General features: G+C 40.2%; 1 long non-coding RNA gene across 1 annotated transcript in view; it reads left to right on the plus strand.

Moving 5' to 3' along the window:
* Positions 1 to 493: 493 nt before the first annotated feature.
* The window catches only part of LOC107653957 (uncharacterized), an 18,506-nt gene continuing 3,530 nt past the window's right edge, over positions 494 to 15,469 (plus strand). Inside the window, exons 1-2 of the long non-coding RNA XR_001630290.1 lie at positions 494 to 507; positions 6,679 to 6,681. This is a non-coding gene — a long non-coding RNA (uncharacterized LOC107653957). The remainder of the gene's footprint in view (positions 508 to 6,678; positions 6,682 to 15,469) is intronic.

Raw genomic sequence — 15,469 nt, forward strand, 5'->3', positions numbered from 1 at the left:
AAATGTGTTGTATGTACTGCTTCTGGTTAATAGAATAAAACTACTTCTTCGAAAAAACAATTAGCATCATGAATAATATTATTAAAGTGTCATGATTCACTTTTAATCCTCTAAAGCCTAACATATGGGCCTGGTTTCACAGACAGGGTTTAGACTAAGCCAGGACTAGGCAATAGTCTAGGCAAAATGCTCTGGATCGGCGTATAAGACAGCGTGTTCCAGTTCCTGCCAATATCCAGCAACTTCGCACAGCCATTGAAGAGGAGTGGGAGAGAAATAGGCCTTTTGTGTACATAGAAAAAGTCTTAGATCTTTGAGTTCAGCTCATGAAAAATGGGGGCAAAAACAAAAGTGTTGCGTTTATAATTTTGTTCAGTGTGTATATATATATATATATGACAAAACAATAAAATTACTAAAACGTTAACAAAAATTTAAAATGAAACTAGTTCCTTTTCTGCTATCTTGCTCGCTGCTTTGTGCAAAACTTTTATTTCCTTTGCTAAAGTTTGTAGATATTTAATCTTGTTTGAGACCAACCAACCACTGTGTTACTTTGGATATTTTATTATATGAATGTTTTGTCTGGTCTGTCTCAGTGGTGCACCTTGGTACCACAGCCACTGTACGCACAATTGCTCTTTATCCCAATAATACTGCTTTAATCGCCTTGCTTGCTTATGACTAGTTAGTTCAGTGGCAAAACTTCTCAGAGAAAGATTCGTTAGCAGATTTATTAATGAACGATCCAGACGGGACTTGGGACATTTAAGAAAACTAAAGTCATTTGCACACTTTTTTTGTTTTAAGATTTAAAAAATAATCTGTCTGTCCCAAAAATACTGCTTTAATCACCACTTTGACAGAAAATGACAGAAAAGAAAACATCCTCCTCCTGGTTAGTGGAATTATAATATTTCCTTGGCCACTAGAGGATTGTTTCTCAGTCACACATATGAATGTTATACTTGAATCTTGAATTGAATGTGTACTGTAGACTGAAGTGATATGAGAAGCACACTTTTTTTGTTTTAAGATTTCAAAAATAATCTGTCTGTCCCAAAAATACTGCTTTAATCACCACTTTAAAAATGACAGAAAAGAAAACATACTCCTTCCTCCTCCTGGTTAGTGGAATTATAATATTTCCTTGGCCACTAGAGGATTGTTTCTCAGTCACACATATGAATGTTATACTTGAATCTTGAATTGAATGTGTACTGTAGACTGAAGTGATATGAGAAGGACTAAATACACTTTGAACTAAATACACAGGCAAATGAAAATGATTAACAAGACACACCTGAACCAAATGACACAATCAGACAGACGGGAAAACTAGGTCACGGGCACATGAGGAAGAAAACACAACAAAACAGGGGTGTGACAGTAGCTATGTGACTACGATGGAAACACATTTACTGAATAAATTCCTCCATGCGCATTGAAAAAGTAATGTGACTTTGTGCTATGAGATGGGATAACTTGACTAGCAGCGGACCGATCTCGTTCACAGCATCTATATGTTGTTATGGTTATTCTGAAATGCCTGAGCAAAGTCTGTCATCAAAGTATTTCTGTATAATTGTCTTACACGACTGCATTCCCAAACAGCAGAATCCACCTCCGAAAGCATTCACAGCATTTATTGTGTTACATCTGCTCGCTCTGAGGTGCAAGTAGTTTATATCATATATGAAAACTATTATATTCAGTGGCTTCTCCTATATTCTTAGTGACGAAAGCATTCACAGCATTTATTGTTACATCTGCTCGCTCTGAGGTGCAAGTAGTTTATATCATATATGAAAACTATTATATTCAGTGGCTTCTCCTATATTCTTAGTGATATTTAGTGCCACAGTTTAGCAGGCAGTGACGATTTTGTTCACTTTGACTCGTTGGATGGAAACGGTGTTTTATTTGCATAGGTTTTATACGATATTCCAGTTTTGCACATACGTTTAATTCGAATCTTTGGATGGAAACATAGCTAATTATGCTATATTAGCACCAAATCAGGGATTCAGTCTTTTTGACGACTTGTTTTCTATTAGCACAGGTTTAGTATGCACCTCAGTATTTGAGTGAAGAAAAAGCATTATTTGTGGATAATTAAAAAAAAAAAAACTCAAAAACTGAGGTGCATGTGCTTGAAAGATGAAAGATGCTAATTGAAAGATGCTAATTTTTGACCAGAAACAGCACAATAAGGTGGGGAAAATGAAGGTTAAACTGTTTTATTGACCAGAAAAAATTTGTTTTCTGTTATGATCACAATTATAATTAAATTGCATAATTATTAAATGAATATTATTACAATTACAATATTTTGTATTTTTTTTATGTATTGGCGCAGATAATGAAGCAAAAAGCAGCAAACAAGCTGATTGCACTGACTGCTGACTTGCAAAAACACAAATGTGGATGGAAACTCTCTTATTATGGAATTTAAGGATGGGTCAGGGAGCATGATTAATAGCTAATAAATAAAATGAATGAACATTAAATTAATTGGTTAAATTGTTTTAGAATAAAGATGCTTCACGTTTTTAGAAGAAAAAAAAAATTAGGCGACCATACTCAAACCAAAATTCAAATGCAACCCTTTTTCCTGTCAAGTATGAAGGTTGATCTCCAGGATCTGCATTGAGAACTGCAATGTTATGCTTTTGTACAGAATGATGACTTCCTGCTTATATTCATAAAGTGTTAGATGAAAATAATTTGGCCCTTCCCTCAGGTGTTGTTCTTCCTTTGTGAATCATTTCACCCTCAATTTTAACAGATCACACAAATGCCAGTGCCTCCACTTAGTAGTAAAAAAGGCTTTGATTACCCTACTAAACTCTACTAAGTCTAAAAACCTAAATGCACCACATGAGCTGTGCTATTAAATTAAATTACTTCTTAACTAAATTTTGAAATATCATGATGTCAAATGTCATCAGTAAAAATGAATTTAAATGTTTTTTTTTAATCCTTTCCCAAAATGAAAATGACAAATGCAACCGCAGATATAAATTCACTTATGCAAAGCACACACATTCTGACGTAAAATAATTACAATAAAATTAAAATACTAAATGAACTTATTCGCCTTTTAAAGGGAAAATAGATTAAATTAACATTCAATAAATAGGTGCTCACAACATGAGGTATTAAATATCTGACTGATGTAAAAATACATCAAGACATTTTTAAACTGTCACTTCTGGCCAAAATAGTCCTGTTGTCGTCTCACATGAAAATCAAAAATTAATTTGTTTTTAAAAACTGATTTAGACTTCTTCGCTTGTAAACATCCGAGTATATTTCTCTCCTGATTCAGGTGAGAGGAGATATAAAAGTTTGAAGTTAAAAATGCCTTGATGGATTTGTTTTTTCAAACATGCTGCTTTTCTCTCCACAAAACGTTAACTGATGGACTGGAGTCATGTGATTATTTGTGGATTATTGTGATGTTTTTATCAGCTTTAAGAAATCTCATTCTGACAGCACCTATTCACTGCAGCGGATCCATTGGTGAGCAAATGATGTAATGCTGCATTTCTCCAAATCTGTTCTGATGAATAAACAAATTTATCTCATGTTGGATGGCCTTAGAGAGTGAGTAAACTTTCAGCAAATTTTCATTTTGTGTGAACTATTCCTTTAAAGTTATGTAGGTACTTGTCTAAAAGGGTGACGATAACCTCTATGGGATGCTTCCGGTGATAGAGATGGTAACCACACTTACAGCTGCATATCCAGGTCTGTTTGCCCTCAGTCACCAAAGAATTTGTGTGTTCAGCTCCTGAGTTGGAGGAGTTTTTGAGTCCAGCAGTAGGATGTGGGCATATATTCAGCTTTTATTTGTGAATAAGATAATGATCATCAATTATGCATAATGCTCACAGCCATATGCACATCTGCTCAAAAAGCCATAGAGATGTTCTTGCTTGCAGTTATGGTCTAGACTGCAGAAAGGAGGAGGGGGGAGAGAGCTGGAGGATGGCTATTGCGGAAATGCTGCTGTAATTCCTGAATTGTGTCCAACAATCTGATGGAAACATCACTGTGCTCTCTCCACACGGACCCTGAAGAGATGTGTACCTTGTGTTAAAAAAACACCACAGAGTTGACAAAAAATGCAAATAGCAATGTCTATATAGTTTATTTTTGTTGATTGTTTAATTTATTATTATGATTTAGGCACAAAAACTGCATATTAACCACAAAGCTGTTAGGGATTACAAAATATTTGACTTTATTAATCTCACATTACCAGTGGTGTTTTAGTATCATTAATATGCTATCATAGTTTTTGTTAAAATTTTGAATTATGTGTTTGTTTTGTGTTTGTTTATATTTTAAATTTTATATAAAAGTTTTAACGATTTTTTTGTGTGCTTTGGTCATTTTTGGTCAGTTTTTCAATGTCTGTATACTTTTTATACATTTTAGTTTTAGTTTACTTATTTTTAGTTATTTTATTACTTTAAACTAAATTAATATGTATGTGTGTATATATATATATATATATATATATATATATTTTGGTTATAATAATAACCCCACAGATTACAAATATTTTGTAATATTTTATTTAAATAAAATTACTTAAATCACAAAAATACTTCTTACAGTTTTTTCAACTACTTACATTTTCAAAACTTTGCCTCCTTTTTTTTCCAAAACTTTACACACAAATCCAAGAATTGCACACACAAAATGCAAAAGCATTTAAAGCAGCAGCTGCTTTGTTTCTGAAACGTGTTTAAATGATTTAAAAAGCCATTCAGGGGCCGGTTGCATAAACTGTTTAGTCTAGTCTTAAATAGTTAGTCACCTAATTTTTTTCTCTTCAATACTGGTAATAACTTTTTTAATTCAGTTATGAAAAGGTAGATTGTTCTTATTTGTATTGGAAAATTAAGACTGATTACCCCTTGGCAACTGCTAGTTGGTCAAACTAGTTCTTAAGACACAGTCTTAACATGGTGGCTAAGTTTATGCAACTGGCCCCAGATTTTTGTATTCGCAGTGGTGTTCATCACAGTGGCAAGTACTTAAATATTTAGACTTAATTGGCTATTTATTTTACAAGTTTTTTACATTTTAATCTGGACTACAACATGCCCTAGATATTGTTTGAAAGTGTTTTGATTGTAAAGTGGTACCTATTGGTCTTTAGAATTCTTTTGCACTTTAATCTGTGTAAAAGTTTTAGCTTTATAAATCTTTTGGGTATTGCTTTATTGTATTTAAATGTTCAGTTATTTTTGTTCAACGCATAGTCAGGTTTTCGCTGAGGAGCCAAGCCGGTGACCCGGCCGCTAAGCGGTGGTACAGCAGCTGTGGCGACAGGACGTGACGTCTCCGTTCCCTCCTTCGGGAAATGAGGGTTACATACATAACCGAGACGTTCCCTTTCAGTCGGTCACTCCGAGTCACGTCGGTGACCGACGTATTGGGATCCCTACCAAAGCGCTATGGATGCTGCCCCTTCCAGTGTCTTGCGCGAGCCTCCTGCGCCCCTTTTTGGTGTAGGCCGGGGCTCGCAACAAGAAGGCCAGTCACTGTTGTCATATCCAATCTCACTGAGTGGGTAGTGCTAACACTGGGAAAACGTACCCGTTCCACTTGGAACAGGAACATTGCAGAAGCCCCATCCTTCCCAAAGGAGGTTTCGGAAAAACTTACACATATGAATGGCCATTTAGGTGCATATGGAAGATTACAGGTGATTGTAACTCTCTTGGAAAATGGCAGAAAGACTGCCGGGGAAACACGGGCTCTGAGGCTATACAGTGGGCTTTACACATATGGGATCCACTTAGGTCTCTACATATAGAACCCAGCCCTCTACCGGTTCTCAAGGATTCATCGAGTGAGGGCCTGGTGCCAGATGTTCCGCCACGTCTGGCTGCCGAGGGGATGGAGGAGCTCAACAGGGTCTACAGTATGGACACTCTGGAGCGGTTTTAGCAAACCGACACTAAACCAGGGCCTCTCAGTGCTTCTACCCATTTGAGGTGAGAACACAGGAGGATACTGGCTCCACACGAGGGCCTGGCGCCGGACATTCCGCCACGTCTGGCTGCGGAGGGGTTGAAAGAGCTCGACAAAAAGGACAGCACGACTCTGATCGTGCATTTTCAGGGGTCTTCTCGGTAAGAAGGACACCAGTCGACAAACAGGTTCCACTTCAAGGCTTAAGCGTGTCTCGTAAACAGTTCTCTCGTCGAAGTGATGGTGTCAACTACCTCCTGGGATAGGTCACCTAAAACCTCCACGTCCCGTCCAGGGACCAGACATGAGGTTTCCAGAAGTCTGGACATGGGTGCCACAGGGTGCCCCGTCTCTGAGTCAGTGGATCCTTCCTCAGAGGGGCGTGACTGCCGCTGCAGCTGCCATATGCCCCAGGAACCTCTGAAACTGTTTCGGTGGGACCACCGTCCTGCTCTTGAACATATTCAGGCATTTCAACACTGACTGATCACATTACTCTGGGAGGCGTTCTGTCTGTTCGACCGAATCCAACTCCATACAGAGAAAAGAGATCCTCTGCGTCGGGGAGAGTTTGCTCCTTTCCCAGTTGACCCGAAGGCCCAACCGGCAGAGGTGCGAGAGCACCAAGTCCCTGTGTTCGCACAACTGATCCTGAGACTGAGCTAGTATGAGCCAGTCGTCGAGGTAGTTGAGAATGCGAATGGCCCTGCTCTCTCAGGGGAACAAGGGTTGCCTCTGCAACTTTCGTGAAGACACGGGGCGACAGGGACAGCCTGAAGGGCAGGACCTTGTACTGATATGCTCGTCCTTCGAATGCAAACCGCAGGAAGGATCAAGACATGAAAGTACACGTCCTTCAGGTCGATCGCTGCATACCAATCTCGGGGACGGATGCACCCGAAAATGCGCTTCTGCATGAGCATCTTGAATGGTAGCTTGTGAAGGGCCCGGTTCAAGACACGCAGATCCAAGATTGGTCATAACCCACCGCCTTTCTTGGGTACAATGAAGTAGGAGCTGTAAAACCCCGTCTTCATATCGGCTGGAGGGACCGCATATTGGCTGGAGGGACCGGCTCTATCGCATCCTTCGCCAATAGGACTGCGATCTCTGCATGCAAGACAGGGGCATCTGCAGCCTTCACTGAATTGAAGTGGACGCCCCTGAACTTGGAGGACGCCAGGCAAACTGAATAGCATAGCCGAGTCTGATGGTCTGAAGGAGCCAGCTAGATGGACTGGGGAGCAACTGGCACCAACCGAACCACCATCGTACCCGCAGTGGGGCAGCGAAGAGGAATGCAGGGACCTGGCCCAGGCGTCTCATAGACGGTCCGAAGCGGGATCTGAGTATGTGTAACACTTACCTGCATTCAGAGGCAGAGGGTGCGTGAGTAGTACATTTGATAGCACTCTCGACCTCCCACTGCTGCTCACTGGTCAAGTCAAGTCAAGTCACCTTTATTTATATAGCGCTTTTAACAATACAGATTGTGTCAAAGCAACTGAACAGCATTAATTAGGAAAATAGTGTCAATAATGCAAAATGACAATAGTAAACACAAATTTTTCAGTTAAAGACAGTTCATCATTGAATTCAGTGATGTCAACATCCAGCTCAGTTTAAATAGTATCTTTGCAATCAAGTCAACGGTATCGCTGGAAATGAAGTGTCCCCAACTAAGCAAGCCAGAGGCGACTGGTGAGAGAGGAGAGAAGAGTGTGATCCGAAACTGGCCCGTCCACAACTCCCCATCTCCTCTGGGGACCCAGGGATAGAAGAAACTGCTTTTATAGAAGAAAGGTTTTGGGTACCACTGTCCGTGAAGTCAGTGGCGGGAAAAAAAGAAACAAAAGATTCTCCGCCCAGCCATCCTCCGGGGGAGGGAGTGGTGCGTTCACCATCTCACGAAGAGCAACTTCCTCCATCTCTGGGTCGCCCGTCTTAGGGCCTCTTGCTCTTCCGCTTGCCACCAGGTTTGGCGTGGGCATGGACGGGCGGGGCGGCTGCCCTGTGACCGGCTCCACTGCACTGCTTTGCTGGAGGCTGCTGCATTTGCTGCGCGGGAGCGGGCCAGCCGGGGAGGGATGTGCTTGATGGCCTCGGTCTGCTTCTGTGCGGCGGAGAACTGCTGGACGAAGTTCTCCACTGCGTCGCTGAAAAGGCCGATCTGGGACATGGGGGCATTTAAGAACCGAGTCTTGTCGGCCTCCCTCATGTTGGCCAGACACAGCCAGAGATGCTGCTCCTGGACCACCATAGTGAACATCACACGACCCAGAGACCGTGCAGTGATCTTCGTCGCACGTAGCGCGAGGTCAGTAGTGGTGCGGAGTTCTTTGAGAACTTCTGGGTCGTGACCACCCTCGTGCAGGTCCTTCAGTGCCTTGGCCTGATGAACCTGCAATAACGCCATGGCATGTAAGGCGGAGGCAGCTTCTCTGCAGGCCGCATAAGCACTGCCGATTAGCGCCGACGAGTACCTACAGGCCCGGGAGGGGAGTGACGGTTTGCCCCGTCAGGTGGCAGTGGTATTTGGACACAATTGCATCGCAACCGACCGCTCCACCGGAGGGACTTCCATATACCCCCGAGTTGCCCCACCGTCGAGGATGGTGAGGGAGGATGAGCCACCGGGGCGGTTTCTGGCAGTGAAAGGTGCCGTCCACGATCCAATGAGCTCATCATGCACTTCCGGAAAGAAAGGCACCAGGGTGGGGCCCTGAGACCCAGCGCGAGCCACCCCGAGAAACCAATCGTCCAGCCTCAAGGGTTCGGGACGCGGTGGAAGCCTCCACTTGAGCCCAACCCTCTCGGCGGCCTGGGCAAGCATAGCCACCATTTTCGGATCCGTATCCGGCATTGCTGGCCGCCGGATCATCATCTCCAGAAAGGTCTGGCTCACCCTCCGATGCAGCGATCGGCATCCGATCCCGATGCAGCGATCGGCATCCGATCATCGGGAGGAGCGCCGAAGGATACGAGTGGTACCCCACGGGAGGGTCCAGCCCGTTCCTTGGGCAGCTCCACTGGCTGTGAAGTGCCGGCGGAGAGAGGAGCCCTCGGGGGTTGGTTCCTCAGAGGGGAATTCCTCACCGTCACCGTAAGACCAGCCAGGCGACTGCCAGAACTAGGCTTAAAGACTGCTTTCATGGCATTTTGTAGCTGCCAAGTTTCAGCTATAGAAGCACGCAACATCCGGTAGTTGGTGCTTGCTCGCTCTCATTGGCTATCGCGGGTATCACGTCAGAGGTAGCCCGATCAAGAGTCGTAAATATCAAACATGTTTGATATTTACGATTTGAGTTTGGGGACACTCTGTCTCGATCGGGAGCAGATAAATAATCGTAATGACACCACACAATAGAGGATTTTTTGGACAAAAAATCTTTTGCGACAAGCTGCGAATCGGGCCACACCCCCCGATCATTCGGGGATGCAAATCGGGCTTAAAATCGTCTAGTGTGCAGCCAGCCTAAGAGACTTCTTTCAAAAAATCTTACCAGTTCCAAATGTACAGTATAGCGAATGAATAATGAAGAATGAAAGTCATATACTTTGACATATCATTCATTCAATATGAATAAAGACTTGTGGCAGAAACCCCTATTGGTTTATGAATATATGATATGCATTTGATATAGGTATGCTATAAATTAGATTTTTTTTTTTTTTGGCATTCCAAAGCAAGTGTGTGATCTGAGAAATGTGATATTTTACATGTTAGGCACTTTTTGATAGAAATGTGATTTATATTGAATGTGATAATACATTAAATGTGCTTTATGTTCTAACAAAAATAAACAAACAAATTGTGCTCTGTGTTTTAATATTTCAGTCTGTGGTCTCCTCCACCCACTTCAAAAACCCATCTGATCCTCTATTCTGCTGCATGTTCTGAATCTGCACAGATGCGAGAAGTTCAATCTGTGAGTCATGTTGACAGAGAACAACCGAAAATCTGCTCACTAGAAAAGAAGAAACAGGAAAGAGGAAGTGAAGCTAAAATTATAGAATATTTCTGAGAAAGGTCAGTTTATTAAACCTGAGTTGTTGCATTACCATTAATTGAGAAGTAAATTTGGGTTTACCTCTGGGTGTAGCACTACTCCAAATGTTCATTTATACAGAGCCCCTGGTGATGGAAAAAATATGAGATGGGAGAAAAAATTATATTTCAATGACTTGGGGTTCACACTTTTGAGTTCCCCAAAGAAACTTTGCATTCTCTTGCAAAAAGTATTGTGTTCACCCAAAAACCTTTGCATTGAAATATAGTTTTGCTATCTCATATCTACCTCATATCTTTCCATCACCAGTTTCCTTAGAGAATGCCAAAGATTTGTTGCACTAAAATAAATGTTTTCTTCTCATCTCATTTATGTCCCGTATTATGGAGCCCCTAAAGGTTGGTATCACAAAAACATTGAAATATAATTTTTCTTCCCACCACTTATTATTTATATCACCAGTTTTGCATTAAACGCAAAGTTTCTCAGGGGAATGCAAAGGTTTTGTGAGCAAATGGCTTTAGAGAAATATTTACCTAAAAATGTACTCACTCTCAGGACATCCCAGAGGTAAATGAGTTTGTTTCAGAACAGATTTGTAGAAATGTAGCATTACATAACTTGCTCACCAATGGATCCTCTGCAGTGAATGGGTGCCGTCAGAATGAGAGTCCAAACAGCTGATAAAAACATTACAATAATCATCACGACTGCAGTGCATCAATTAACATATTATTAAAGTAAAAAGCTGCATGTTTGTAAGAAACAAACCCATCAGTAAGACGTTTTTAACTTCTAATTGTTGCTTACAGCTAAAATATGTCCTCTATCCATAATATTGCTTTTTCCACTATTCCTTTCATAAACAGGCCTATTAGCTTTTATAATATATATTTTAATAAACAGGCCTAATAACTTTTTTATTACTCTATTCCTTTAATAAACAGGCCTATTTTTATTTACTATGGCCAAATGAGAATATCAGTTTATTATTTAGCTAAAATGCTTGAGAAATGATAATCCATAAGAAATTAGATCAACTACAAGAAATGAAAGATAAGCTGATAACACTGAAGAACAGAAATAAATGAACTGATCAGATGTCACAGATACTATGACAAAAAGTCAATTTATTTTTCTCACTCTAGAGCCCTGTTCTGACAGTAAGTGTTGCTGTTGGTTCTGTTGATTCTTCTTTTCCTTTTTGAAGGCTTGTAGGTGTGTAGCCAGAAACAAACCTCTCTTCCCTTAGTGACAATACCCTTACAATTATAACTGCAGGTTTTCTTATCTTTTGGTTTGTTGCAGCTGGACACTTGATCTTGAGTTTCCAAGGAGGAATTGTAACTTCTTGCCATCAGGTCTGACTCCATGGGCATGAGTTGATGGTCTTGTTTTTGCTCAGCATTGGCTGTACTGTACATGCTGCTCTCTGTGTTATTCTGTTGCCCTGGGGGGAATAAATGCTTCAGGTGACATGATCAAAATCATAATAGTGAGAAAACTCAGGAAACACAGATACAGAGAGCTGGTCAGCTGATGTTGGGAACATCACCAGCTCTCTAAGGAATTCTGTCCACATTGACCTTTGCAATTTTGTGCAAAAAAAAAAAAAAAAACTCACCGATCCAGCAAAACCTCCTCTGCTGTACCAATTTTCTGGCTCGTGTTACATGGGCTATTCAACTAACAGCCTTGCTAAGATACTTTCTTGGATTGGTAACTTTAATTAGTGTGCTAATAATTCAGTAGTAGTCATATTTGCTTAAAAAAATAGACTTTTATGGAATTTTAAGAATAAACAATTATGCAATTTATTGCAATTATACACTACAGATTTTTTAATGTTTTTGAAAGAAGTCTTATAGTCACCAAGACTGTCTTTTTAAATAAAAAATACAGTAAAACAGTAATATTTTGAAATATTATTACAATTCAAAAGAACTGTTTTCTAATATGTTGACTTGCTGCTCAAGAAACAATTTCTAACTCATATAAAAACTGTTCTTTTGACATTTCTATTCATCAAAGAATCCTGAACAAAAAATATTAAGCAGCAAAAACTCTTTTCAACATTGAAAATTATGAGAAATATTTCCCGAGCACAAAATAAGCAAAATCTTACAATTTATGTTTAAATAGAAAACTATTCTTTTAAATAGTAATGATATTTCACAGTATTACTGTTTTACTGTATTTTTTTATCATGTAAATTTGATCATGTAAATGTAGTCTTGGTGAGCTTTTCTTTTTTAATATTCAGAATGCTGATAAAAAAAAAAATTATGAAATGACCTGATAGTAAAATTAAGAGACCAGCAAGTCATAATCACTTATATTAATAATTATTATTTTGTTATTATTTGTATATTCAATATAAATATACATTTCAAATTCATACATATAGTACTACAAAATATGTTCTTGGGTGAGTCATGTTACATGTTGGTACCAAGTAAGCCGTGACCACCACTACTGCCCACTCAGAATTTAAAAAAGGGGCATGACACCCCTTTCCATCAAATCAAATCAAATCCACTTACTCCTCAAGCAAATGCAATAACTGGTATCTAAACCTCAAGAGATTGAATTGAATTTTATTCTTTGACAAGACTGAGCAGAATCTGGTGACCTCTCATCTCTGCTGATGTGGGTCAGGTGGAAGTGCAGTGGGTGGGTTGAGGCTACACTGAACGTGTGAGCATTGGTAAATATTAAGGACTGAAGACAAACAGAGAGGAAAGTGAGTTTAGATGGTATTGAGCACGGGGAGCTGATAACAGCCGTTAATCTGGGGTAATCTGGAAAGATCAATATGGGAATAACCCTAGGCGAGAAAAGAAAGGTCAAAGAATGTTGACTAGGAGATAAACGGACAACTTTCCATTATCTCTTATCCATTGCATTCTCTTGACCTATACATGTCTACATTTGGCCAGAGAGAGCATTTACATAATTCCAAACGATGAAATATTCATATCATTTTCTGAAATATCAATACCTTTCTCTGACTTTCAAAACTCTTGAGACTCGCCCATTAAAGTCGAGAGGGTGTGGACAGAACTTGACCCCAGACTGCTGCTGAGCGCTGAGTATTCATTGATCATACAGTTCTTGGTATCCTTGTAGCTGTTGTGATGTACATTATTCACCAGCAAATGCCACTGTTTTCTCTTCAACTCCTCTCCTTGAAAGTAACGATTAAGCTAAGTGGAGCAATGTTCTCTTCGGTGATGAATGCAATGGAACGGGAATTATAATTTTCGCTGGAAAGCAGTCAAATTATGAATTTACATGCAAAGGCCCATATCAGTTGTATAATTTTTGTTCTATTAGCAAATATTCTGATCTGTGTTGAACAGCTACCTAATGTTTTTCTATTTTTCATTTTGCCAATCATTTTGTTGGAGGGTGGAGTTTTAGGTTGAGGGTGGCAGCTTACTTACCGCATCTTTAATTATGAGCCCCAGGTTTTTACAAGAACTGGGCTCTGTCAGTATTTGCAGAGCCTAACATTACATGAAAATCTGTTCTTGGATAAGTTACGGCACCCTGGCCCATTTACTGAGAGGAGAAAGAGGCTGCAGACACCTGCTGTGGTGCACATGATTTCTCCAGTGTGACGATTTTTGGACTCTCCACAGAGTCCTGGTTCAAACAGCATGTCACAAACATCAAAACAAGAGCTCTAAAGATTCAGGTTGGTATCTGGTTTGTTTATGCTTCTGGATTCACATAGTCATACTTTCCAATGCACCTATGGACTATCAAGGATCATGAACTGTTTAATAATCACAAAACCATTTTTTGATAAGTCAGAAATAAACATTTGCTAGGGGTGGACAAGATTTACATTTATGCATTTGGCAGACACAATCTAACACAGTACAGATAGCAAGGTTGTTTTGTTGCTCATCAGAATGTAAGGTTTTGCCCACCCTTATTTTAGGCCAAAAATCAGCTAAACAAACCCCTGTAGGGTATCAGAGTGAATCAGACAATTTAAGATTCGACCAGATTGGTGTTGAACAACCCAAAGAGCCAAATTCCACAAAGAGGCCCAGGATAACAAGACAACGTAATAAATCTGTCCACAATACCCCGGCGCCACGAGTCTGAAGTGAGCCTAAAGAACTAGCAGCTTTGAGCAGCTCACAGCATTAAAACAAAAGAACACTTATTGATAGTTCCAACTCAGGAAGGCGTTTGTCAAATTTGGGGCAAGTAACCAAGATTAATGGTCAAAGACACAGCATATCATGACCATCTCATGAGGAAAATCATTAGTAGAGACTGCATTAGGTGATTTCCCCCACCCAGGACAAGAACCAGACTGAGATTCCTAATGAGACCTTTTAACCTTGTTGTTCCTCACAAAGCCCACACATTTGACTATCATGTTCTAATCACTCATTGTGTATGTATTTTGTATAACTTGAATAGTTTATAGGTTTATATTCATGTTGGGTACGTATGAGTTTGAAAATTCATGCTTTAAACGTTTCTATCAATCAATACTTTGTAAAATGTATTATATTCTTGTTATAGAAATCATGTCCAAATCATACTCTGCAAGAGAGGGAAAATTCGGACCATGTGACTATAAGATAACATGTTGATTTATGTATTGGGAGGAGAAACACAGCAACACCCAAAGCTAAGACAAGGTCTAACTGGTCAAGACAACATTTGGGATGTGTCCAACAGCCCGGTTTAAATACTCAGGACACCATCAAATTATGCTTTTTGCCTAGTTGGTTTTTGGCCATTGCTTTTAGTCATCGCTTTTTGCATTAGGGCTTTTAGCATGATTTTTGCCCATGAATTCTTCGAGTGCCGTTCCAGCGTGCTCTGGCTTACATGCCAGCAGCTCCTCTAAAACCATGAGGAGAAACACCACCTAGTCTCGTTGAACTTTGCTCTTTTCTTTCTTTTACTTTACTTTCTTTTCTTTTCCGTGTTCTGAGTTAAGTTTTGCCGCAACGCCGTGTCTCCGAGTTCACCTCTGAACTTTGCTCTTTTCTTTCTTTTACTTTACTTTCTTTTCTTTTCCGTTGAGTATTTCGTGTTCTGAGTTAAGTTTTGCCGCAACGCCGTGTCTCCGAGTTCACCTCGAGTCTGTGACCGCCTCAAAACTTCAACCAGCCCACAACTCCGCATCTTCAGCCAACGCCCAACCACTGGCTTCCCAAGAACTCCGCATCTTCAGCCAACACCCAACCATTGGCTTCCCAATACATCACTTCAATGACTACTAAACTTCCAGCCAATCAGCAACCTTGGGAAACCCCTTTCTGCAACAAGGACAACAAGGGAACCCACTAAACGAGCAACGCAAGTACCTCCAGATCCTAACTGAACTGGTGCATTTAATATACATTTTAACCTCATTGAGGAACGCAATGTGAGGGTTAATTAAGTGATTGATGGTTGTTCAGGTCTATGCAATTGCACATGTTGCTATA

This window comes from Sinocyclocheilus anshuiensis, unplaced genomic scaffold, assembly GCF_001515605.1.
Source record: "Sinocyclocheilus anshuiensis isolate Anshui unplaced genomic scaffold, SAMN03320099.WGS_v1.1 scaffold454, whole genome shotgun sequence".
Lineage (NCBI taxonomy): Eukaryota > Metazoa > Chordata > Actinopteri > Cypriniformes > Cyprinidae > Sinocyclocheilus > Sinocyclocheilus anshuiensis.